Below are 26,358 nucleotides of genomic sequence, written 5' to 3'. Positions count from 1 at the left end.
CTAAGTTTGAACAATCCTACCGAGTGATGAGCAAGTCTCTCACTCGAGGGCTTAGCTGTAGTCCAGTACTCGCCTACGTTTGAAAAATCCTACCGAGTGATGAGCAAGTCTCTCACTCGGGGGCGTAGCTGCAGTCCAGTACTCGCCTAATTTTGAAAAATCCTACCGAGTGGTGAGCAACCCTCCCACTCGGGGGCCTAGCTGCAGTCGAGTACTCGCCTAAGTTTGAAAAATCCTACCGAGTGGTGAGCAACCCTCCCACTCGGGGGCTTAGCTGCAGTCCAGTACTCGCCTAAGTTTGAAAAATCCTACCGGATGAAGAGCAAGCCTCTCACTCGGGGGCTTAGCTGCAGTCCAGTACTCGCCTAAGTTTGAAAAATCCTACCGAGTGATGAGCAAGTCTCTCACTCGGGGGCTTAGGTGCTTTCCAGTACTCGCCTAATTTTGAAAAATCCTACCGAGTGGTGAGCAACCCTCCCACTCGGGGGCTTAGCTGCAGTCCGGTACTCGCCTAAGTTTGAAAAATCCTACCGAGTGATGAGCAAGCCTCCCACTCGGGGGCTTAGCTGTAGTCCAGTACTCGCCTAAGTTTGAAAAATCCTACCGAGTGGTGAGCAACCCTCCCACTCGGGGGCTTAGCTGCAGTCCAGTACTCGCCTAAGTTTGAAAAATCCTACCGAGTGATGAGCAAGTCTCTCACTCGAGGGCTTAGCTGTAGTCCAGTACTCGCCTACGTTTGAAAAATCCTACCGAGTGATGAGCAAGTCTCTCACTCGGGGGCGTAGCTGCAGTCCAGTACTCGCCTAATTTTGAAAAATCCTACCGAGTGGTGAGCAACCCTCCCACTCGGGGGCCTAGCTGCAGTCGAGTACTCGCCTAAGTTTGAAAAATCCTACCGAGTGGTCAGCAACCCTCCCACTCGGGGGCTTAGCTGCAGTCCAGTACTCGCCTAAGTTCGAAAAATCCTACCGGATGAAGAGCAAGCCTCTCACTCGGGGGCTTAGCTGCAGTCCAGTACTCGCCTAAGTTTGAAAAATCCTACCGAGTGATGAGCAAGTCTCTCACTCGGGGGCTTAGTTGCAGTCCAGTACTCGCCTAATTTTGAAAAATCCTACCGAGTGGTGAGCAACCCTCCCACTCGGGGGCTTAGCTGCTGTCCGGTACTCGCCTAAGTTTGAAAAATCCTACCGAGTGATGAGCAAGCCTCCCACTCGGGGGCCTAGCTGCAGTCGAGTACTCGCCTAAGTTTGAAAAATCCTACCGAGAGGTGAGCAACCCTCCCACTCGGGGGCTTAGCTGCAGTCCAGTACTCGCCTAAGTTTGAAAATTCCTACTGAGTGACGAGCAAGCCTCTCACTCGGGGGCTTAGCTGCAGTCCAGTGCTCGCGTAAGTTTGAAAAATCGTACCGAGTGCTGAGCAATCCTCCCACTCGGGGGCTTAGCTGCAGTCCAGTACTCCCCTAAGTTTGAAAAATCCTGCCGAGTGGTGAGCAACCCTATAACTTGGGGGCTTAGCTGCAGTCCAGTACTCGCCTAAGTTTGAAAAATCCTACCGAGTGATGAGCAACCCTCCCACTCGGGGGCTTAGCTGCAGTCCAGTACTCGCCTAAGTTTGAAAAATCCTACGGAGTGATGAGCAAGCCTCTCAGTCGGGGACTTAGCTCCAGTCCAGTGCTCGCCTAAGTTCGAAAAATCCTACCGAGTGGTGACCAACCCTCCCACTCGGGGGCTTAGCTGCAGTCCAGTACTCGCCTAAGTTTGAAAAATCCTACCGAGTGGTGAGCAACCCTCCCACTCGGGGGCTTAGCTGTAGTCCAGTACTCACCTAAGTTTGAAAAATCCTACCGAGTGGTGAGCAACCCTCCCACTCGGGGGCTTAGCTACAGTCCAGTACTCGCCTAAGTTTGAAAAATCCTACCGAGTGGTCAGCAACCCTCCCACTCGGGGGCTTATCTGCAGTCGAGTACTCGCCTAAGTTTGAAAAATCCTACCGAGTGGGTAGCAACCCTCCCACTCGGGGGCTTAGCTGCAGTGCAGTGCTCGCCTAAGTTTGAAAAATCCTACCGAGTGGTGAGCAACCCTCCCACTCGGGGGCTTAGCTGCAGTCCAGTACTCGCCTAAGTTTGAAAAATCCTACCGAGTGGTCAGCAACCCTCTCAGTCGGGGGCTTAGCTGCAGTCCATTGCTCGCCTAAGTTTGAAAAATCCTACCGAGTGGTGAGCAACCCTGCCACTCGGGGGCTTAGCTGCAGTCCAGTACTCGCCTAAGTTTGAAAAATCCTACCGAGTGATGAGCAAGTCTCTCACTCGAGGGCTTAGCTGTAGTCCAGTACTCGCCTACGTTTGAAAAATCCTACCGAGTGATGAGCAAGTCTCTCACTCGGGGGCGTAGCTGCAGTCCAGTACTCGCCTTATTTTGAAAAATCCTACCGAGTGGTGAGCAACCCTCCCACTCGGGGGCCTAGCTGCAGTCGAGTACTCGCCTAAGTTTGAAAAATCCTACCGAGTGGTGAGCAACCCTCCCACTCGGTGGCTTAGCTGCAGTCCAGTACTCGCCTAAGTTTGAAAATTCCTACTGAGTGATGAGCAAGCCTCTCACTCGGGGGCTTAGCTGCAGTCCAGTGCTCGCGTAAGTTTGAAAAATCGTACCGAGTGCTGAGCAATCCTCCCACTCGGGGGCTTAGCTGCAGTCCAGTACTCGCCTAAGTTTGAAAAATCCTACCGAGTGGTGAGCAACCCTCTCACTCGGGGGCTTAGCTGCAGTCCAGTACTCGCCTAAGTTTGAAAAATCCTACCGAGTGGTGAGCAACCCTCCCACTCGGGGGCTTAGCTGCAGTCCAGTACTCCCCTAAGTTTGTAAAATCCTACCGAGTGGTGAGCAACCCTCCCACTCGGGGGCTTAGCTGCAGTCCAGTACTCGCCTAAGTTTGAAAAATCCTACCGAGTGGTCAGCAACCCTCCCACTCGGGGGCTTATCTGCAGTCCAGTACTCGCCTAAGTTTGAAAAATCCTACCGAGTGGGTAGCAACCCTCCCACTCGGGGGCTTAGCTGCAGTCCAGTGCTCGCGTAAGTTTGAAAAATCGTACCGAGTGCTGAGCAATCCTCCCACTCGGGGGCTTAGCTGCTGTCCAGTACTCCCCTAAGTTTGAAAAATCCTACCGAGTGGTGAGCAACCCTATCACTCGGGGGCTTAGCTGCAGTCCAGTACTCGCCTAAGTTTGAAAAATCCTACCGAGTGATGAGCAACCCTCCCACTCGGGGGCTTAGCTGCAGTCTAGTACTCGCCTAAGTTTGAAAAATCCTACGGAGTGATGAGCAAGCCTCTCAGTCGGGGACTTAGCTCCAGTCCAGTGCTCGCCTAAGTTCGAAAAATCCTACCGAGTGGTGACCAACCCTCCCACTCGGGGGCTTAGCTGCAGTCCAGTACTCGCCTAAGTTTGAAAAATCCTACCGAGTGGTGAGCAACCCTCCCACTCGGGGGCTTAGCTGCAGTCCAGTACTCGCCTAAGTTCGAAAAATCCTACCGGATGAAGAGCAAGCCTCTCACTCGGGGGCTTAGCTGCAGTCCAGTACTCGCCTAAGTTTGAAAAATCCTACCGAGTGATGAGCAAGTCTCTCACTCGGGGGCTTAGTTGCAGTCCAGTACTCACCTAATTTTGAAAAATCCTACCGAGTGGTGAGCAACCCTCCCACTCGGGGGCTTAGCTGCTGTCCGGTACTCGCCTAAGTTTGAAAAATCCTACCGAGTGATGAGCAAGCCTCCCACTCGGGGGCTTAGCTGTAGTCCAGTACTCGCCTAAGTTTGAAAAATCCTACCGAGTGGTGAGCAACCCTCCCACTCGGGGGCTTAGCTGCAGTCCAGTACTCGCCTAAGTTTGAAAAATCCTACCGAGTGATGAGCAAGTCTCTCACTCGAGGGCTTAGCTGTAGTCCAGTACTCGCCTACGTTTGAAAAATCCTACCGAGTGATGAGCAAGTCTCTCACTCGGGGGCGTAGCTGCAGTCCAGTACTCGCCTAATTTTGAAAAATCCTACCGAGTGGTGAGCAACCCTCCCACTCGGGGGCCTAGCTGCAGTCGAGTACTCGCCTAAGTTTGAAAAATCCTACCGAGTGGTGAGCAACCCTCCCACTCGGGGGCTTAGCTGCAGTCCAGTACTCGCCTAAGTTTGAAAATTCCTACTGAGTGATGAGCAAGCCTCTCACTCGGGGGCTTAGCTGCAGTCCAGTGCTCGCGTAAGTTTGAAAAATCGTGCCGAGTGCTGAGCAATCCTCCCACTCGGGGGCTTAGCTGCAGTCCAGTACTCCCCTAAGTTTGAAAAATCCTACCGAGTGGTGAGCAACCCTATCACTTGGGGGCTTAGCTGCAGTCCAGTACTCGCCTAAGTTTGAAAAATCCTACCGAGTGATGAGCAACCCTCCCACTCGGGGGCTTAGCTGCAGTCCAGTACTCGCCTAAGTTTGAAAAATCCTACGGAGTGATGAGCAAGCCTCTCAGTCGGGGACTTAGCTCCAGTCCAGTGCTCGCCTAAGTTCGAAAAATCCTACCGAGTGGTGACCAACCCTCCCACTCGGGGGCTTAGCTGCAGTCCAGTACTCGCCTAAGTTTGAAAAATCCTACCGAGTGGTGAGCAACCCTCCCACTCGGGGGCTTAGCTGTAGTCCAGTACTCACCTAAGTTTGAAAAATCCTACCGAGTGGTGAGCAACCCTCCCACTCGGGGGCTTAGCTGCAGTCCAGTACTCGCCTAAGTTTGAAAAATCCTACCGAGTGGTCAGCAACCCTCCCACTCGGGGGCTTATCTGCAGTCCAGTACTCGCCTAAGTTTGAAAAATCCTACCGAGTGGGTAGCAACCCTCCCACTCGGGGGCCTAGCTGCAGTGCAGTGCTCGCCTAAGTTTGAAAAATCCTACTGAGTGGTGAGCAACCCTCCCACTCGGGGGCTTAGCTGCAGTCAAGTACTCGCCTAAGTTTGAAAAATCCTACCGAGTGGTCAGCAACCCTCTCAGTCGGGGGCTTAGCTGCAGTCCATTGCTCGCCTAAGTTTGAAAAATCCTACCGAGTGGTGAGCAACCCTGCCACTCGGGGGCTTAGCTGCAGTCCAGTACTCGCCTAAGTTTGAAAAATCCTACATAGTGATGAGCAAGTCTCTCACTCGAGGGCTTAGCTGTAGTCCAGTACTCGCCTACGTTTGAAAAATCCTACCGAGTGATGAGCAAGTCTCTCACTCGGGGGCGTAGCTGCAGTCCAGTACTCGCCTTATTTTGAAAAATCCTACCGAGTGGTGAGCAACCCTCCCACTCGGGGGCCTAGCTGCAGTCGAGTACTCGCCTAAGTTTGAAAAATCCTACCGAGTGGTGAGCAACCCTCCCACTCGGTGGCTTAGCTGCAGTCCAGTACTCGCCTAAGTTTGAAAATTCCTACTGAGTGATGAGCAAGCCTCTCACTCGGGGGCTTAGCTGCAGTCCAGTGCTCGCGTAAGTTTGAAAAATCGTACCGAGTGCTGAGCAATCCTCCCACTCGGGGGCTTAGCTGCAGTCCAGTACTCGCCTAAGTTTGAAAAATCCTACCGAGTGGTGAGCAACCCTCTCACTCGGGGGCTTAGCTGCAGTCCAGTACTCGCCTAAGTTTGAAAAATCCTACCGAGTGGTGAGCAACCCTCCCACTCGGGGGCTTAGCTGCAGTCCAGTACTCCCCTAAGTTTGTAAAATCCTACCGAGTGGTGAGCAACCCTCCCACTCGGGGGCTTAGCTGCAGTCCAGTACTCGCCTAAGTTTGAAAAATCCTACCGAGTGGTCAGCAACCCTCCCACTCGGGGGCTTATCTGCAGTCCAGTACTCGCCTAAGTTTGAAAAATCCTACCGAGTGGGTAGCAACCCTCCCACTCGGGGGCTTAGCTGCAGTCCAGTGCTCGCCTAAGTTTGAAAAATCCTACCGAGAGGTGAGCAACCCTCCCACTCGGGGGCTTAGCTGCAGTCCAGTACTCGCCTAAGTTTGAAAAATCCTACCGAGTGGTCAGCAACCCTCTCAGTCGGGGGCTTAGCTGCAGTCCATTGCTCGCCTAAGTTTGAAAAATCCTACCGAGTGGTGAGCAACCCTGCCACTCGGGGGCTTAGCTGCAGTCCAGTACTCGCCTAAGTTTGAAAAATCCTACCGAGTGGTGAGCAACCCTCCCACTCGGGGGCCTAGCTGCAGTCGAGTACTCGCCTATGTTTGAAAAATCCTACCGAGTGGTGAGCAAGCCTCTCACTCGGGGGCTTAGCTGCAGTCCAGTGCTCGCGTAAGTTTGAAAAATCGTACCGAGTGGTGAGCAACCCTCCCACTCGGGGGCATAGCTGCAGTCCAGTACTCGCCTAAGTTTGAAAAATCCTACCGAGTGGTGAGCAATCCTCCCACTCGGGGGCTTAGCTGCAGTCCAGTACTCCCCTAAGTTTGAAAAATCCTACCGAGTGGTGAGCAACCCTCCCACTCGGGAGCTTACCTGCAGTCCAGTACTCGCCTATGTTTGAAAAATCCTACCGAGTGGTGAGCAACCCTCCCACTCGGGGGCTTAGCTGCAGTCCAGTACTCGCCTAAGTTTGAAAAATCCTACGGAGTGATGAGCAAGCCTCTCAGTCGGGGACTTAGCTCCAGTCCAGTGCTCGCCTAAGTTCGAAAAATCCTGCCGAGTGGTGACCAACCCTCCCACTCGGGGGCTTAGCTGCAGTCCAGTACTCGCCTAAGTTTGAAAAATCCTACCGAGTGGTGAGCAACCCTCCCACTCGGGGGCTTACCTGTAGTCCAGTACTCACCTAAGTTTGTAAAATCCTACCGAGTGGTGAGCAACCCTCCCACTCGGGGGCTTAGCTGCAGTCCAGTACTCGCCTAAGTTTGAAAAATCCTACCGAGTGGTCAGCAACCCTCCCACTCGGGGGCTTATCTGCAGTCCAGTACTCGCCTAAGTTTGAAAAATCCTACCGAGTGGGTAGCAACCCTCCCACTCGGGGGCTTAGCTGCAGTCCAGTGCTCGCCTAAGTTTGAAAAATCCTACCGAGAGGTGAGCAACCCTCCCACTCGGGGGCTTAGCTGCAGTCCAGTACTCGCCTAAGTTTGAAAAATCCTACCGAGTGGTCAGCAACCCTCTCAGTCGGGGGCTTAGCTGCAGTCCATTGCTCGCCTAAGTTTGAAAAATCCTACCAAGTGGTGAGCAACCCTGCCACTCGGGGGCTTAGCTGCAGTCCAGTACTCGCCTAAGTTTGAAAAATCCTACCTAGTGGTGAGCACCCCTCCCACTCGGGGGCCTAGCTGCAGTCGAGTACTCGCCTAAGTTTGAAAAATCCTACCGAGTGGTGAGCAAGCCTCTCACTCGGGGGCTTAGCTGCAGTCCAGTGCTCGCGTAAGTTTGAAAAATCGTACCGAGTGGTGAGCAACCCTCCCACTCGGGGGCATAGCTGCAGTCCAGTACTCGCCTAAGTTTGAAAAATCCTACCGAGTGGTGAGCAATCCTCCCACTCGGGGGCTTAGCTGCAGTCCAGTACTCCCCTAAGTTTGAAAAATCCTACCGAGTGGTGAGCAACCCTCCCACTCGGGAGCTTACCTGCAGTCCAGTACTCGCCTAAGTTTGAAAAATCCTACCGAGTGGTGAGCAACCCTCCCACTCGGGGGCTTAGCTGCAGTCCAGTACTCGCCTAAGTTTGAAAAATCCTACGGAGTGATGAGCAAGCCTCTCAGTCGGGGACTTAGCTCCAGTCCAGTGCTCGCCTAAGTTCGAAAAATCCTGCCGAGTGGTGACCAACCCTCCCACTCGGGGGCTTAGCTGCAGTCCAGTACTCGCCTAAGTTTGAAAAATCCTACCGAGTGGTGTGCAACCCTCCCACTCGGGGGCTTAGCTGTAGTCCAGTACTCACCTGAGTTTGAAAAATCCTACCGAGTGGTGAGCAACCCTCCCACTCGGGGGCTTAGCTGCAGTCCAGTACTCGCCTAAGTTTGAAAAATCCTACCGAGTGGTCAGCAACACTCCCACTCGGGGGCTTATCTGCAGTCCAGTACTCGCCTAAGTTTGAAAAATCCTACCGAGTGCTGAGCAACACTGCCACTCGGGGGCTTAGCTGCAGTCCAGTACTCGCCTAATTTTTATAAATCCTACCGAGTGGTGAGCAACCCTATCACTCGGGGGCTTAGCTGCAGTCCAGTACTCGCCTAAGTTTGAAAAATCCTACCGAGTGATGAGCAAGCCTCTCAGTCGGGGGCTTAGCTGCAGTCCATTGCTCGCCTAAGTTTGAAAAATCCTACCGAGTGGTGAGCAACCCTCCCACTCGGGGGCTTAGCTGCAGTCCAGTACTCGCCTAAGTTTGAAAAATCCTACCGAGTGGTGAGAAACCCTGCCACTCGGGGGCTTAGCTGCAGTCTAGTGCTCGCCTAAGTTTGAAAAATCCTACCGAGTGGTGAGCAACCCTCCCACTCGGGGGCTTAGCTGCAGTCCATTGCTCGCCTAAATTTGAAAAATCCTACCGAGTGGTGCAACCCTCCCACTCGGGGGCTTAGCTAAAGTCCAGTACTCGCCTAAGTTGAAAAATCCTACCGAGTGGTCAGCAACCCTCCCACTCGGGGGCTTATCTGCAGTCCAGTACTCGCCTAAGTTTGAAAAATCCTACCGAGTGGGTAGCAACCCTCCCACTCGGGGGCTTAGCTGCAGTCCAGTGCTCGCCTAAGTTTGAAAAATCCTACCGAGAGGTGAGCAACCCTCCCACTCGGGGGCTTAGCTGCAGTCCAGTACTCGCCTAAGTTTGAAAAATCCTACCGAGTGGTCAGCAACCCTCTCAGTCGGGGGCTTAGCTGCAGTCCATTGCTCGCCTAAGTTTGAAAAATCCTACCGAGTGGTGAGCAACCCTGCCACTCGGGGGCTTAGCTGCAGTCCAGTACTCGCCTAAGTTTGAAAAATCCTACCGAGTGGTGAGCAACCCTCCCACTCGGGGGCCTAGCTGCAGTCGAGTACTCGCCTAAGTTTGAAAAATCCTACCGAGTGGTGAGCAAGCCTCTCACTCGGGGGCTTAGCTGCAGTCCAGTGCTCGCGTAAGTTTGAAAAATCGTACCGAGTGGTGAGCAACCCTCCCACTCGGGGGCATAGCTGCAGTCCAGTACTCGCCTAAGTTTGAAAAATCCTACCGAGTGGTGAGCAATCCTCCCACTCGGGGGCTTAGCTGCAGTCCAGTACTCCCCTAAGTTTGAAAAATCCTACCGAGTGGTGAGCAACCCTCCCACTCGGGAGCTTACCTGCAGTCCAGTACTCGCCTAAGTTTGAAAAATCCTACCGAGTGGTGAGAAACCCTCCCACTCGGGGGCTTAGCTGCAGTCCAGTACTCGCCTAAGTTTGAAAAATCCTTCGGAGTGATGAGCAAGCCTCTCAGTCGGGGACTTAGCTCCAGTCCAGTGCTCGCCTAAGTTCGAAAAATCCTGCCGAGTGGTGACCAACCCTCCCACTAGGGGGCTTAGCTGCAGTCCAGTACTCGCCTAAGTTTGAAAAATCCTACCGAGTGGTGAGCAACCCTCCCACTCGGGGGCTTAGCTGTAGTCCAGTACTCACCTGAGTTTGAAAAATCCTACCGAGTGGTGAGCAACCCTCCCACTCGGGGGCTTAGCTGCAGTCCAGTACTCGCCTAAGTTTGAAAAATCTTACCGAGTGGTCAGCAACCCTCCCACTCGGGGGCTTATCTGCAGTCCAGTACTCGCCTAAGTTTGAAAAATCCTACCGAGTGTTGAGCAACCCTGCCACTCGGGGGCTTAGCTGCAGTCCAGTACTCGCCTAAGTTTGATAAATCCTACCGAGTGGTGAGCAACCCTATCACTCGGGGGCTTAGCTGCAGTCCAGTACTCGCCTAAGTTTGAAAAATCCTACCGAGTGATGAGCAAGCCTCTCAGTCGGGGGCTTAGCTGCAGTCCATTGCTCGCCTAAGTTTGAAAAATCCTACCGAGTGGTGAGCAACCCTCCCACTCGGGGGCTTAGCTGCAGTCCAGTACTCGCCTAAGTTTGAAAAATCCTACCGAGTGGTGAGAAACCCTGCCACTCGGGGGCTTAGCTGCAGTCCAGTGCTCGCCTAAGTTTGAAAAATCCTACCGAGTGGTGAGCAACCCTCCCACTCGGGGGCTTAGCTGCAGTCCATTGCTCGCCTAAATTTGAAAAATCCTACCGAGTGGTGCAACCCTCCCACTCGGGGGCTTAGCTGAAGTCCAGTACTTGCCTAAGTTGAAAAATCCTACTGAGTAGTGAGCAACCCTCTCAGTTGGGGGCTTAGCTGCAGTCCAGTGCTCGCCTAAGTTCGAAAAATCCTACCGAGTGGTGAAAAACCCTCCCACTCGGGGGCTTAGCTGCAGTCCAGTGCTCTCCTAAGTTTGAAAAATCCTACCGAGTGGTGAGCAACCCTCCCACTCGGGGGCTTAGCTGCAGTCCAGTACTCGCCTAAGTTTGAAAAATTCTACCGAGTGGTGAGCAACCCTCCCACTCGGGGACTTAGCTGCAGTCCAGTGCTCGGCTACGTTTGAAAAATCCTACCGAGTGGTGAGCAAGCCTCCCACTCGGGGGCTTAGCTGCAGTCCAATACTCGCCTAAGTTTGAAAAATCCTACGGAGTGGTGAGCAACCCTCCCACTCGGGGGCTTAGCTGCAGTCCAGTACTCGCCTAAGTTCGAAAAATCCAACCGAGTGGTGAGCAACCCTCCCACTCGGGGGCTTAGCTGCAGTCCAGTACTCGCCTAAGTTTGAAAAATCCTACCGAGTGGTAAGCAACCCTCCCACTCGGGGGCTTAGCTGCAGTCCAGTACTCGCCTAAGTTTGAAAAATCCTACCGAGTGGTGAGCAACCCTCCCACTCGGGGGCTTAGCTGCAGTCCAGTACTCGCCTAAGTTTGAAAAATCCTACCGAGTGCTGAGCAACCCTGCCACTCGGGGGCTTAGCTGCAGTCCAGTACTCGCCTAAGTTTGATAAATCCTACCGAGTGGTGAGCAACCCTATCACTCGGGGGCTTAGCTGTAGTCCAGTACTCGCCTAAGTTTGAAAAATCCTACCGAGTGATGAGCAAGCCTCTTAGTCGGGGGCTTAGCTGCAGTCCAGGGCTCGCCTAAGTTCGAAAAATCCTACCGAGTGGTGAGCAACCCTTCCACTCGGGGGCTTAGCTGCAGTCCAGTCCTCGCCTAAGTTTGAAAAATCCTACCGAGTGGAGCAACCCTATCACTCGGGGGCTTAGCTGCAGTCCAGTACTCGCCTAAGTTTGAAAAATCCTATCGAGTGGTGAGCAACCCTCCCACTTGGGGGCTTAGCTGCAGTCCATTTCTCGCCTAAGTTTGAAAAATCCTACCGAGTGGTGAGCAACCCTCCCACTCGGGGGCTTAGCTGCAGTCCAATACTCGCCTAAGTTTGAAAAATCCTACCGAATGGTGAGCAAGCCTCCCAGTCGGGGGCTTAGCTGCAGTCTAGTGCTCGCCTAAGTTCGAAAAATCCTACCGAGTGGTGAGAAACCCTCCCACTCGGGGGCTTAGCTGCAGTCCAGTACTCGCCTAAGTTTGAAAAATCCTACCGAGTGGTCAGCAACCCTCCCACTCGGGGGCTTATCTGCAGTCCAGTACTCGCCTAAGTTTGAAAAATCCTACCGAGTGCTGAGCAACCCTGCCACTCGGGGGCTTAGCTGCAGTCCAGTACTCGCCTAAGTTTGATAAATCCTACCGAGTGGTGAGCAACCCTATCACTCGGGGGCTTAGCTGCAGTCCAGTACTCGCCTAAGTTTGAAAAATCCTACCGAGTGATGAGCAAGCCTCTCAGTCGGGGGCTTAGCTGCAGTCCATTGCTCGCCTAAGTTTGAAAAATCCTACCGAGTGGTGAGCAACCCTCCCACTCGGGGGCTTAGCTGCAGTCCAGTACTCGCCTAAGTTTGAAAAATCCTACCGAGTGGTGAGAAACCCTGCCACTCGGGGGCTTAGCTGCAGTCCAGTGCTCGCCTAAGTTTGAAAAATCCTACCGAGTGGTGAGCAACCCTCCCACTCGGGGGCTTAGCTGCAGTCCAGTACTCGCCTAAGTTTGAAAAATCCTACCGAGTGGTGAGAAACCCTGCCACTCGGGGGCTTAGCTGCAGTCCAGTGCTCGCCTAAGTTTGAAAAATCCTACCGAGTGGTGAGCAACCCTCCCACTCGGGGGCTTAGCTGCAGTCCATTGCTCGCCTAAATTTGAAAAATCCTACCGAGTGGTGCAACCCTCCCACTCGGGGGCTTAGCTGAAGTCCAGTACTCGCCTAAGTTGAAAAATCCTACTGAGTAGTGAGCAACCCTCTCAGTTGGGGGCTTAGCTGCAGTCCAGTGCTCGCCTAAGTTCGAAAAATCCTACCGAGTGGTGAAAAACCCTCCCACTCGGGGGCTTAGCTGCAGTCCAGTGCTCTCCTAAGTTTGAAAAATCCTACCGAGTGGTGAGCAACCCTCCCACTCGGGAGCTTAGCTGCAGTCCAGTACTCGCCTAAGTTTGAAAAATTCTACCGAGTGGTGAGCAACCCTCCCACTCGGGGACTTAGCTGCAGTCCAGTGCTCGGCTACGTTTGAAAAATCCTACCGAGTGGTGAGCAAGCCTCCCACTCGGGGGCTTAGCTGCAGTCCAATACTCGCCTAAGTTTGAAAAATCCTACGGAGTGGTGAGCAACCCTCCCACTCGGGGGCTTAGCTGCAGTCCAGTACTCGCCTAAGTTCGAAAAAATCCAACCGAGTGGTGAGCAACCCTCCCACTCGGGGGCTTAGCTGCAGTCCAGTACTCGCCTAAGTTTGAAAAATCCTACCGAGTGGTAAGCAACCCTCCCACTCGGGGGCTTAGCTGCAGTCCAGTACTCGCCTAAGTTTGAAAAATCCTACCGAGTGGTGAGCAACCCTCCCACTCGGGGGCTTAGCTGCAGTCCAGTACTCGCCTAAGTTTGAAAAATCCTACCGAGTGCTGAGCAACCCTGCCACTCGGGGGCTTAGCTGCAGTCCAGTACTCGCCTAAGTTTGATAAATCCTACCGAGTGGTGAGCAACCCTATCACTCGGGGGCTTAGCTGTAGTCCAGTACTCGCCTAAGTTTGAAAAATCCTACCGAGTGATGAGCAAGCCTCTTAGTCGGGGGCTTAGCTGCAGTCCAGGGCTCGCCTAAGTTCGAAAAATCCTACCGAGTGGTGAGCAACCCTTCCACTCGGGGGCTTAGCTGCAGTCCAGTCCTCGCCTAAGTTTGAAAAATCCTACCGAGTGGAGCAACCCTATCACTCGGGGGCTTAGCTGCAGTCCAGTACTCGCCTAAGTTTGAAAAATCCTATCGAGTGGTGAGCAACCCTCCCACTTGGGGGCTTAGCTGCAGTCCATTTCTCGCCTAAGTTTGAAAAATCCTACCGAGTGGTGAGCAACCCTCCCACTCGGGGGCTTAGCTGCAGTCCAATACTCGCCTAAGTTTGAAAAATCCTACCGAATGGTGAGCAAGCCTCCCAGTCGGGGGCTTAGCTGCAGTCTAGTGCTCGCCTAAGTTCGAAAAATCCTACCGAGTGGTGAGAAACCCTCCCACTCGGGGGCTTAGCTGCAGTCCAGTACTCGCCTAAGTTTGAAAAATCCTACCGAGTGGTCAGCAACCCTCCCACTCGGGGGCTTATCTGCAGTCCAGTACTCGCCTAAGTTTGAAAAATCCTACCGAGTGCTGAGCAACCCTGCCACTCGGGGGCTTAGCTGCAGTCCAGTACTCGCCTAAGTTTGATAAATCCTACCGAGTGGTGAGCAACCCTATCACTCGGGGGCTTAGCTGCAGTCCAGTACTCGCCTAAGTTTGAAAAATCCTACCGAGTGATGAGCAAGCCTCTCAGTCGGGGGCTTAGCTGCAGTCCATTGCTCGCCTAAGTTTGAAAAATCCTACCGAGTGGTGAGCAACCCTCCCACTCGGGGGCTTAGCTGCAGTCCAGTACTCGCCTAAGTTTGAAAAATCCTACCGAGTGGTGAGAAACCCTGCCACTCGGGGGCTTAGCTGCAGTCCAGTGCTCGCCTAAGTTTGAAAAATCCTACCGAGTGGTGAGCAACCCTCCCACTCGGGGGCTTAGCTGCAGTCCAGTACTCGCCTAAGTTTGAAAAATCCTACCGAGTGGTGAGAAACCCTGCCACTCGGGGGCTTAGCTGCAGTCCAGTGCTCGCCTAAGTTTGAAAAATCCTACCGAGTGGTGAGCAACCCTCCCACTCGGGGGCTTAGCTGCAGTCCATTGCTCGCCTAAATTTGAAAAATCCTACCGAGTGGTGCAACCCTCCCACTCGGGGGCTTAGCTGAAGTCCAGTACTCGCCTAAGTTGAAAAATCCTACTGAGTAGTGAGCAACCCTCTCAGTTGGGGGCTTAGCTGCAGTCCAGTGCTCGCCTAAGTTCGAAAAATCCTACCGAGTGGTGAAAAACCCTCCCACTCGGGGGCTTAGCTGCAGTCCAGTGCTCTCCTAAGTTTGAAAAATCCTACCGAGTGGTGAGCAACCCTCCCACTCGGGAGCTTAGCTGCAGTCCAGTACTCGCCTAAGTTTGAAAAATTCTACCGAGTGGTGAGCAACCCTCCCACTCGGGGACTTAGCTGCAGTCCAGTGCTCGGCTACGTTTGAAAAATCCTACCGAGTGGTGAGCAAGCCTCCCACTCGGGGGCTTAGCTGCAGTCCAATACTCGCCTAAGTTTGAAAAATCCTACGGAGTGGTGAGCAACCCTCCCACTCGGGGGCTTAGCTGCAGTCCAGTACTCGCCTAAGTTCGAAAAAATCCAACCGAGTGGTGAGCAACCCTCCCACTCGGGGGCTTAGCTGCAGTCCAGTACTCGCCTAAGTTTGAAAAATCCTACCGAGTGGTAAGCAACCCTCCCACTCGGGGGCTTAGCTGCAGTCCAGTACTCGCCTAAGTTTGAAAAATCCTACCGAGTGGTGAGCAACCCTCCCACTCGGGGGCTTAGCTGCAGTCCAGTACTCGCCTAAGTTTGAAAAATCCTACCGAGTGCTGAGCAACCCTGCCACTCGGGGGCTTAGCTGCAGTCCAGTACTCGCCTAAGTTTGATAAATCCTACCGAGTGGTGAGCAACCCTATCACTCGGGGGCTTAGCTGTAGTCCAGTACTCGCCTAAGTTTGAAAAATCCTACCGAGTGATGAGCAAGCCTCTTAGTCGGGGGCTTAGCTGCAGTCCAGGGCTCGCCTAAGTTCGAAAAATCCTACCGAGTGGTGAGCAACCCTTCCACTCGGGGGCTTAGCTGCAGTCCAGTCCTCGCCTAAGTTTGAAAAATCCTACCGAGTGGAGCAACCCTATCACTCGGGGGCTTAGCTGCAGTCCAGTACTCGCCTAAGTTTGAAAAATCCTATCGAGTGGTGAGCAACCCTCCCACTTGGGGGCTTAGCTGCAGTCCATTTCTCGCCTAAGTTTGAAAAATCCTACCGAGTGGTGAGCAACCCTCCCACTCGGGGGCTTAGCTGCAGTCCAATACTCGCCTAAGTTTGAAAAATCCTACCGAATGGTGAGCAAGCCTCCCAGTCGGGGGCTTAGCTGCAGTCTAGTGCTCGCCTAAGTTCGAAAAATCCTACCGAGTGGTGAGAAACCCTCCCACTCGGGGGCTTAGCTGCAGTCCAGTACTCGCCTAAGTTTGAAAAATCCTACCGAGTGGTCAGCAACCCTCCCACTCGGGGGCTTATCTGCAGTCCAGTACTCGCCTAAGTTTGAAAAATCCTACCGAGTGCTGAGCAACCCTGCCACTCGGGGGCTTAGCTGCAGTCCAGTACTCGCCTAAGTTTGATAAATCCTACCGAGTGGTGAGCAACCCTATCACTCGGGGGCTTAGCTGCAGTCCAGTACTCGCCTAAGTTTGAAAAATCCTACCGAGTGATGAGCAAGCCTCTCAGTCGGGGGCTTAGGTGCAGTCCATTGCTCGCCTAAGTTTGAAAAATCCTACCGAGTGGTGAGCAACCCTCCCACTCGGGGGCTTAGCTGCAGTCCAGTACTCGCCTAAGTTTGAAAAATCCTACCGAGTGGTGAGAAACCCTGCCACTCGGGGGCTTAGCTGCAGTCCAGTGCTCGCCTAAGTTTGAAAAATCCTACCGAGTGGTGAGCAACCCTCCCACTCGGGGGCTTAGCTGCAGTCCATTGCTCGCCTAAATTTGAAAAATCCTACCGAGTGGTGCAACCCTCCCACTCGGGGGCTTAGCTGAAGTCCAGTACTCGCCTAAGTTGAAAAATCCTACTGAGTAGTGAGCAACCCTCTCAGTTGGGGGCTTAGCTGCAGTCCAGTGCTCGCCTAAGTTCGAAAAATCCTACCGAGTGGTGAAAAACCCTCCCACTCGGGGGCTTAGCTGCAGTCCAGTGCTCTCCTAAGTTTAAAAATCCTACCGAGTGGTGAGCAACCCTCCCACTCGGGGGCTTAGCTGCAGTCCAGTACTCGCCTAAGTTTGAAAAATTCTACCGAGTGGTGAGCAACCCTCCCACTCGGGGACTTAGCTGCAGTCCACTGCTCGGCTACGTTTGAAAAATCGTACCGAGTGGTGAGCAAGCCTCCCACTCGGGGGCTTAGCTGCAGTCCAATACTCGCCTAAGTTTGAAAAATCCTACGGAGTGGTGAGCAACCCTCCCACTCGGGGGCTTAGCTGCAGTCCAGTGCTCGCCTAAGTTCGAAAAATCCAACCGAGTGGTGAGCAACCCTCCCACTCGGGGGCTTAGCTGCAGTCCAGTACTCGCCTAAGTTTGAAAAATCCTACCGAGTGGTAAGCAACCCTCCCACTCGGGGGCTTAGCTGCAGTCCAGTACTCGCCTAAGTTTGAAAAATCCTACCGAGTGGTGAGCAACCCTCCCACTCGGGGGCTTAGCTGCAGTCCAGTACTCGCCTAAGTTTGAAAAATCCTACCGAGTGCTGAGCAACCCTGCCACTCGGGGGCTTAGCTGCAGTCCAGTACTCGCCTAAGTTTGATAAATCCTACCGAGTGGTGAGCAACCCTATCACTCGGGGGCTTAGCTGTAGTCCAGTACTCGCCTAAGTTTGAAAAATCCTACCAAGTGATGAGCAAGCCTCTTAGTCGGGGGCTTAGCTGCAGTCCAGGGCTCGCCTAAGTTCGAAAAATCCTACCGAGTGGTGAGCAACCCTTCCACTCGGGGGCTTAGCTGCAGTCCAGTCCTCGCCTAAGTTTGAAAAATCCTACCGAGTGGAGCAACCCTATCACTCGGGGGCTTAGCTGCAGTCCAGTACTCGCCTAAGTTTGAAAAATCCTATCGAGTGGTGAGCAACCCTCCCACTTGGGGGCTTAGCTGCAGTCCATTTCTCGCCTAAGTTTGAAAAATCCTACCGAGTGGTGAGCAACCCTCCCACTCGGGGGCTTAGCTGCAGTCCAATACTCGCCTAAGTTTGAAAAATCCTACCGAATGGTGAGCAAGCCTCCCAGTCGGGGGCTTAGCTGCAGTCTAGTGCTCGCCTAAGTTCGAAAAATCCTACCGAGTGGTGAGAAACCCTCCCACTCGGGGGCTTAGCTGCAGTCCAGTGCTCGCCTAAGTTTGGAAAATCCTACCGAGTGGTGAGCAACCCTCCCACTCGGGGGCTTAGCTGCAGTCCAGTGCTCGCCTATGTTTGAAAAATCCTACCGAGTGGTGAGCAACCCTCCCACTCGGGGGCTTAGCTGTAGTCCAGTACTCGCCTAAGTTTGAAAAATCCTACCGAGTGGTGAGCAACCCTCCCACTCGGGGGCTTAGCTGCAGTCCAGTACTCGCCTAAGTTTGAAAAATCCTACCGAGTGGTGAGCAATCCTCCCACTCGGGGGCTTAGCTGCAGTCCAGTACTCGCCTAAGTTTGAAAAATCCTACCGAGTGCTGAGCAACCCTGCCACTCGGGGGCTTAGCTGCAGTCCAGTACTCGCCTAAGTTTGATAAATCCTACCGAGTGGTGAGCAACCCTATCACTCGGGGGCTTAGCTGTAGTCCAGTACTCGCCTAAGTTTGATAAATCCTACCAAGTGATGAGCAAGCCTCTTAGTCGGGGGCTTAGCTGCAGTCCAGGGCTCGCCTAAGTTCGAAAAATCCTACCGAGTGGTGAGCAACCCTTCCACTCGGGGGCTTAGCTGCAGTCCAGTCCTCGCCTAAGTTTGAAAAATCCTACCGAGTGGAGCAACCCTATCACTCGGGGGCTTAGCTGCAGTCCAGTACTCGCCTAAGTTTGAAAAATCCTATCGAGTGGTGAGCAACCCTCCCACTTGGGGGCTTAGCTGCAGTCCATTTCTCGCCTAAGTTTGAAAAATCCTACCGAGTGGTGAGCAACCCTCCCACTCGGGGGCTTAGCTGCAGTCCAATACTCGCCTAAGTTTGAAAAATCCTACCGAATGGTGAGCAAGCCTCCCAGTCGGGGGCTTAGCTGCAGTCTAGTGCTCGCCTAAGTTCGAAAAATCCTACCGAGTGGTGAGAAACCCTCCCACTCGGGGGCTTAGCTGCAGTCCAGTGCTCGCCTAAGTTTGGAAAATCCTACCGAGTGGTGAGCAACCCTCCCACTCGGGGGCTTAGCTGCAGTCCAGTGCTCGCCTATGTTTGAAAAATCCTACCGAGTGGTGAGCAACCCTCCCACTCGGGGGCTTAGCTGTAGTCCAGTACTCGCCTAAGTTTGAAAAATCCTACCGAGTGGTGAGCAACCCTCCCACTCGGGGGCTTAGCTGCAGTCCAGTACTCGCCTAAGTTTGAAAAATCCTACCGAGTGGTGAGCAACCCTCCCACTCGGGGGCTTAGCTGCAGTCCAGTACTCGCCTAAGTTTGAAAAATCCTACCGAGTGCTGAGCAACCCTGCCACTCGGGGGCTTAGCTGCAGTCCAATACTCGCCTAAGTTTGATAAATCCTACCGAGTGGTGAGCAACCCTATCACTCGGGGGCTTAGCTGCAGTCCAGTGCTCGCCTAAGTTCGAAAAATCCTACCGAGTGGTGAGCAACCCTTCCACTCGGGGGCTTAGCTGCAGTCCAGTCCTCGCCTAAGTTTGAAAAATCCTACCGAGTGGAGCAACCCTATCACTCGGGGGCTTAGCTGCAGTCCAGTACTCGCCTAAGTTTGAAAAATCCTATCGAGTGGTGAGCAACCCTCCCACTCGGGGCTTAGCTGCAGTCCATTGCTCGCCTAAGTTCGAAAAATCCTACCGAGTGGTGAGCAACCCTCCCACTCGGGGGCTTAGCTGCAGTCCAATACTCGCCTAAGTTTGAAAAATCCTACCGAATGGTGAGCAAGCCTCCCAGTCGGGGGCTTAGCTGCAGTCCAGTGCTCGCCTAAGTTCGAAAAATCCTACCGAGTGGTGAGAAACCCTCCCACTCGGGGGCTTAGCTGCAGTCCAGTGCTCGCCTAAGTTTGGAAAATCCTACCGAGTGGTGAGCAACCCTCCCACTCGGGGGCTTAGCTGTAGTCCAGTCCTCGCCTAAGTCTGAAAAATCCTACCGAGTGGTGAGCAACCCTCCCACTCGGGGGCTTAGCTGCAGTCCGGTACTCGCCTAAGTTTGAAAAATCCTACCGAGTGGTGAGCAACCCTCCCACTCGGGGGCTTAGCTGCAGTCCAGTACTCGCCTAAGTTTGAAAAATCCTACCGAGTGCTGAGCAACCCTGCCACTCGGGGGCTTAGCTGCAGTCCAGTACTCGCCTAAGTTTGATAAATCCTACCGAGTGGTGAGCAACCCTATCACTCGGGGGCTTAGCTGTAGTCCAGTACTCGCCTAAGTTTGAAAAATCCTACCGAGTGATGAGCAACCCTCCCACTCGGGGGCTTAGCTGAAGTCCAGTACTCGCCTAAGTTGAAAAATCCTACCGAGTAGTGAGCAACCCTCTCAGTCGGGGGCTTAGCTGCAGTCCAGTGCTCGCCTAAGTTCGAAAAATCTTACCGAGTGGTGAAAAACCCTCCCACTCGGGGGCTTAGCTGCAGTCCAGTACTCGCCTAAGTTTGAAAAATCCTACCGAGTGGTGAGCAACCCTCCCACTCGGGGGCTTAGCTGCAGTCCAGTACTCGCCTAAGTTTAAAAAATTCTACCGAGTGGTGAGCAACCCTCCCACTCGGGGACTTAGCTGCAGTCCAGTGCTCGGCTACGTTTGAAAAATCCTACCGAGTGGTGAGCAAGCCTCCCACTCGGGGGCTTAGCTGCAGTCCAATACTCGCCTAAGTTTGAAAAATCCTACTGAGTGGTGAGCAACCCTCCCACTCGGGGGCTTAGCTGCAGTCCAGTGCTCGCCTAAGTTCGAAAAATCCTACCGAGTGGTGAGCAACCCTCCCACTCGGGGGCTTAGCTGCAGTCCAGTACTCGCCTAAGTTTGAAAAATCCTACCGAGTGGTGAGCAACCCTCCCACTCGGGGGCTTAGCTGCAGTCCAGTACTCGCCTAAGTTTGAAAAATCCTACCGAGTGCTGAGCAACCCTGCCCCTCGGGGGCTTAGTTGCAGTCCAATACTCGCCTAAGTTTGATAAATCCTACCGAGTGGTGAGCAACCCTATCACTCGGGGGCTTAGCTGCAGTCCAGTGCTCGCCTAAGTTCGAAAAATCCTACCGAGTGGTGAGCAACCCTTCCACTCGGGGGCTTAGCTGCAGTCCAGTCCTCGCCTAAGTTTGAAAAATCCTACCGAGTGGAGCAACCCTATCACTCGGGGGCTTAGCTGCAGTCCAGTACTCGCCTAAGTTTGAAAAATCCTACCGAGTGGTGAGCAACCCTCCCACTCGGGGGCTTAGCTGCAGTCCAATACTCGCCTAAGTTTGAAAAATCCTACCGAATGGTGAGCAAGCCTCCCAGTCGGGGGCTTAGCTGCAGTCCAGTGCTCGCCTAAGTTCGAAAAATCCTACCGAGTGGTGAGAAACCCTCCCACTCGGGGGCTTAGCTGCAGTCCAGTGCTCGCCTAAGTTTGGAAAATCCTACCGAGTGGTGAGCAACCCTCCCACTCGGGGGCTTAGCTGCAGTCCAGTGCTCGCCTAAGTTTGAAAAATCCTACCGAGTGGTGAGCAACCCTCCCACTCGGGGGCTTAGCTGTAGTCCAGTACTCGCCTAACTCTGAAAAATCCTACCGAGTGGTGAGCAACCCTCCCACTCGGGGGCTTAGCTGCAGTCCAGTACTCGCCTCAGTTTGAAAAATCCTACCGAGTGGTGAGCAACCCTCCCACTCGGGGGCTTAGCTGCAGTCCAGTACTCGCCTAAGTTTGAAAAATCCTACCGAGTGCTGAGCAACCCTGCCACTCGGGGGCTTAGCTGCAGTCCAGTACTCGCCTAAGTTTGATAAATCCTACCGAGTGGTGAGCAACCCTATCACTCGGGGGCTTAGCTGTAGTCCAGTACTCGCCTAAGTTTGAAAAATCCTACCGAGTGATGAGCAACCCTCCCACTCGGGGGCTTAGCTGAAGTCCAGTACTCGCCTAAGTTGAAAAATCCTACCGAGTAGTGAGCAACCCTCTCAGTCGGGGGCTTAGCTGCAGTCCAGTGCTCGCCTAAGTTCGAAAAATCCTACCGAGTGGTGAAAAACCCTCCCACTCGGGGGCTTAGCTGCAGTCCAGTGCTCTCCTAAGTTTGAAAAATCCTACCGAGTGGTGAGCAACCCTCCCAGTCGGGGGCTTAGCTGCAGTCCAGTACTCGCCTAAGTTTAAAAAATTCTACCGAGTGGTGAGCAACCCTCCCACTCGGGGACTTAGCTGCAGTCCAGTGCTCGGCTACGTTTGAAAAATCCTACCGAGTGGTGAGCAAGCCTCCCACTCGGGGGCTTAGCTGCAGTCCAATACTCGCCTAAGTTTGAAAAATCCTACTGAGTGGTGAGCAACCCTCCCACTCGGGGGCTTAGCTGCAGTCCAGTGCTCGCCTAAGTTCGAAAAATCCTACCGAGTGGTGAGCAACCCTCCCACTCGGGGGCTTAGCTGCAGTCCAGTACTCGCCTAAGTTTGAAAAATCCTACCGAGTGGTGAGCAACCCTCCCACTCGGGGGCTTAGCTGCAGTCCAGTACTCGCCTAAGTTTGAAAAATCCTACCGAGTGGTGAGCAACCCTCCCACTCGGGGGCTTAGCTGTAGTCCAGTACTCGCCTAAGTTTGAAAAATCCTACCGAGTGCTGAGCAACCCTGCCACTCGGGGGCTTAGCTGCTGTCCAGTACTCGCCTAAGTTTGATAAATACTACCGAGTGGTGAGCAACCCTATCACTCGGGGGCTTAGCTGTAGTCCAGTACTCGCCTAAGTTTGAAAAATCCTACCGAGTGATGAGCAAGCCTCTCAGTCGGGGGCTTAGCTGCAGTCCAGTGCTCGCCTAAGTTCGAAAAATCGTACCGAGTGGTGAGCAACCCATCCACTCGGGGGCTTAGCTGCAGTCCAGTCCTCGCCTAAGTTTGAAAAATCCTACCGAGTGGAGCAACCCTATCACTCGGGGGCTTAGCTGCAGTCCAGTACTCGCCTAAGTTTGAAAAATCCTATCGAGTGGTGAGCAACCCTCCACTCGGGGGCTTAGCTGCAGTCCATTGCTCGCCTAAGTTCGAAAAATCCTACCGAGTGGTGAGCAACCCTCCCACTCGGGGGCTTAGCTGCAGTCCAATACTCGCCTAAGTTTGAAAAATCCTACCGAATGGTGAGCAAGCCTCCCAGTCGGGGGCTTAGCTGCAGTCCAGTGCTCGCCTAAGTTCGAAAAATCCTACCGAGTGGTGAGAAACCCTCCCACTCGGGGGCTTAGCTGCAGTCAAGTGCTCGCCTTAGTTTGGAAAATCCTACCGAGTGGTGAGCAACCCTCCCACTCGGGGGCTTAGCTGCAGTCCAGTGCTCGCCTAAGTTTGAAAAATCCTACCGAGTGGTGAGCAACCCTCCCACTCGGGGGCTTAGCTGCAGTCCAGTCCTCGCCTAAGTTTGAAAAATCCTACCGAGTGGTGAGAAACCCTGCCACTCGGGGGCTTAGCTGCAGTCCAGTGCTCGCCTAAGTTTGAAAAATCCTACCGAGTGGTGAGCAACCCTCCCACTCGGGGGCTTAGCTGCAATCCATTGCTCGCCTAAATTTGAAAAATCCTACCGAGTGGTGCAACCCTCCCACTCGGGGGCTTAGCTGAAGTCCCGTACTCGCCTAAGTTGAAAAATCCTACCGAGTAGTGAGCAACCCTCTCAGTCGGGGGCTTAGCTGCAGTCCAGTGCTCGCCTAAGTTCGAAAAATCCTACCGAGTGGTGAAAAACCCTCCCACTCAGGGGCTTAGCTGCAGTCCAGTGCTCTCCTAAGTTTGAAAAATCCTACCGAGTGCTGAGCAACCCTCCCACTCGGGGGCTTAGCTTCAGTCCAGTACTCGCCTAAGTTTGAAAAATCCTACCGAGTGGTGAGCAACCCTCCCACTAGGGGCTTAGCTGCAGTCCAGTCCTCGCTTAAGTTTGAAAAATCCTACCGAGTGGTGAGCGACCCTCCCACTCGGGGGCTTAGCTGCAGTCCAGTACTCGCCTAAGTTTGAAAAATCCTACAGAGTGGTGAGCAACCCTCCCACTTGGGGGCGTAGCTGTAGTCCAGTACTCGCCTAAGTTTGAAAAATCCTACCGAGTGCTGAGCAACCCTGCCACTCGGGGGCTTAGCTGCAGTCCAGTACTCGCCTAAGTTTGATAAATCCTACCGAGTGGTGAGCAACCCTATCACTCGGGGGCTTAGCTGTAGTCCAGTACTCGCCTAAGTTTGAAAAATCCTACCGAGTGATGAGCAAGCCTCTCAGTCGGGGGCTTAGTTGCAGTCCAGTGCTCGCCTAAGTTCGAAAAATCGTACCGAGTGGTGAGCAACCCATCCACTCGGGGGCTTAGCTGCAGTCCAGTCCTCGCCTAAGTTTGAAAAATCCTACCGAGTGTAGCAACCCTATCACTCGGGGGCTTAGCTGCAGTCCAGTACTCGCCTAAGTTTGAAAAATCCTATCGAGTGGTGAGCAACCCTCCACTCGGGGGCTTAGCTGCAGTCCATTGCTCGCCTAAGTTCGAAAAATCCTACCGAGTGGTGAGCAACCCTCCCACTCGGGGGCTTAGCTGCAGTCCAATACTCGCCTAAGTTTGAAACCTCCTACCGAATGGTGAGCAAGCCTCCCAGTCGGGGGCTTAGCTGCAGTCCAGTGCTCGCCTAAGTTTGAAAAATCCTACCGAGTGGTGAGCAACCCTCCCACTCGGGGGCTTAGCTGCAGTCCAGTGCTCGCCTTAGTTTGGAAAATCCTATCGAGTGGTGAGCAACCCTCCCACTCGGGGGCTTAGCTGCAGTCCAGTGCTCGCCTAAGTTTGAAAAATCCTACCGAGTGGTGAGCAACCCTCCCACTCGGGGGCTTAGCTGCAGTCCAGTCCTCGCCTAAGTTTGAAAAATCCTGCCGAGTGGTGAGAAACCCTGCCACTCGGGGGCTTAGCTGCAGTCCAGTGCTCGCCTAAGTTTGAAAAATCCTACCGAGTGGTGAGCAACCCTCCCACTCGGGGGCTTAGCTGCAATCCATTGCTCGTCTAAATTTGAAAAATCCTACCGAGTGGTGAAACCCTCCCACTCGGGGGCTTAGCTGAAGTCCAGTACTCGCCTAAGTTGAAAAATCCTACCGAGTAGTGAGCAACCCTCTCAGTCGGGGGCTTAGCTGCAGTCCAGTGCTCGCCTAAGTTCGAAAAATCCTACCGAGTGGTGAAAAACCCTCCCACTCAGGGGCTTAGCTGCAGTCCAGTGCTCTCCTAAGTTTGAAAAATCCTACCGAGTGCTGAGCAACCCTCCCACTCGGGGGCTTAGCTGCAGTCCAGTACTCGCCTAAGTTTGAAAAATCCTACCGAGTGGTGAGCAACCCTCCCACTGGGGGCTTAGCTGCAGTCCAGTCCTCGCTTAAGTTTGAAAAATCCTACCGAGTGGTGAGCGACCCTCCCACTCGAGGGCTTAGCTGCAGTCCAGTGCTCGCCTAAGTTTGAAAAATCCTACCGAGTGGTGAGCCACCCTCCCACTCGGGGGCTTAGCTGCAGTCTCGTGCTCGCCTAAGTTTGAAAAATCCTACCGAGTGGTGAGCAACCTTCCCACTCGGGGGCTTAGCTATAGTCCAGTACTCGCCTAAGTTTGAAAAATCCTACCGAGTGGTAAGCAACCCTCCCACTCGGGGGCTTAGCTGCAGTACAGTACTCGCCTAAGTTTGAAAAATCCTAGCGAGTGGTGAGAAACCCTCCCACTCGGGGCTTACCTGCAGTCCAGTACTCGCCAAAGTTTGAACAATCCTACCGAGTGGTGAGCAACCCTCCCACTCGGGGGCTTAGCTGCAGTCCGGTACTCGCCTAAGTTTGAAAAATCCTACCGAGTGATGAGCAAGCCTCCCACTCGGGGGCTTAGCTGTAGTCCAGTACTCGCCTAAGTTTGATAAATCCTACCGAGTGGTGAGCAACCCTATCACTCGGGGGCTTAGCTGTAGTCCAGTACTCGCCTAAGTTTGAAAAATCCTACCGAGTGATGAGCAAGCCTCTCAGTCGAGGGCTTAGCTGCAGTCCAGTGCTCGCGTAAGTTTTAAAAATCCTACCGAGTGATGAGCAAGTCTCTCACTCGGGGGCTTAGCTGTAGTCCAGTACTCGCCTAAGTTTGAAAAATCCTACCGAGTGGTAAGCAACCCTCCCACTCTGGGGCATAGCTGCCGTCCAGTACACGCCTAAGTTCGAAAAATCCTACCGGGTGAAGAGCAAGCCTCTCACTCGGGGGCTTAGCTGCAGTCCAGTACTCGCCTAAGTTTTAAAAATCCTACCGAGTGATGAGCAAGTCTCTCACTCGGAGGCTTAGCTGTAGTCCAGTACTCGCCTAAGTTTGAAAAATCGTACCGAGTGATGAGCAAGTCTCTCACTCGGGGGCGTAGCTGCAGTCCAGTACTCGCCTAATTTTGAAAAATCCTACCGAGTGGTGAGCAATCCTCCCACTCGGGGGCCTAGCTGCAGTCGAGTACTCGCCTAAGTTTGAAAAATCCTACCGAGTGGTGAGCAACCCTCCCACTCGGGGACTTAGCTGCAGTCCAGTACTCGCGTAAGTTTGAAAAATCCTACCGACTGATGAGCAAGCGTCCCACTCGTGGGCTTAGCTGCAGTACAGTACTCGCCTAAGTTTGAAAAATCCTAGCGAGTGGTGAGAAACCCTCCCACTCGGGGGCTTACCTGCAGTCCAGTACTCGCCTAAGTTTGAAAAATCCTACCGAGTGGTGAGCAACCCTCCCACTCGGGGGCTTAGCTGCAGTCCGCTACTCGCCTAAGTTTGAAAAATCTTACCGAGTGATGAGCAAGCCTCCCACTCGGGGGCTTAGCTGTAGTCCAGTACTCGCCTAAGTTTGATAAATCCTACCGAGTGGTGAGCAACCCTATCACTCGGGGGCTTAGCTGTAGTCCAGTACTCGCCTAAGTTTGAAAAATCCTACCGAGTGATGAGCAAGCCTCTCAGTCGGGGGC

This window comes from Aegilops tauschii, chromosome 1 (genome assembly GCF_002575655.3).
Source record: "Aegilops tauschii subsp. strangulata cultivar AL8/78 chromosome 1, Aet v6.0, whole genome shotgun sequence".
Lineage (NCBI taxonomy): Eukaryota > Viridiplantae > Streptophyta > Magnoliopsida > Poales > Poaceae > Aegilops > Aegilops tauschii.
This window is presented reverse-complemented; position numbering follows the sequence as displayed.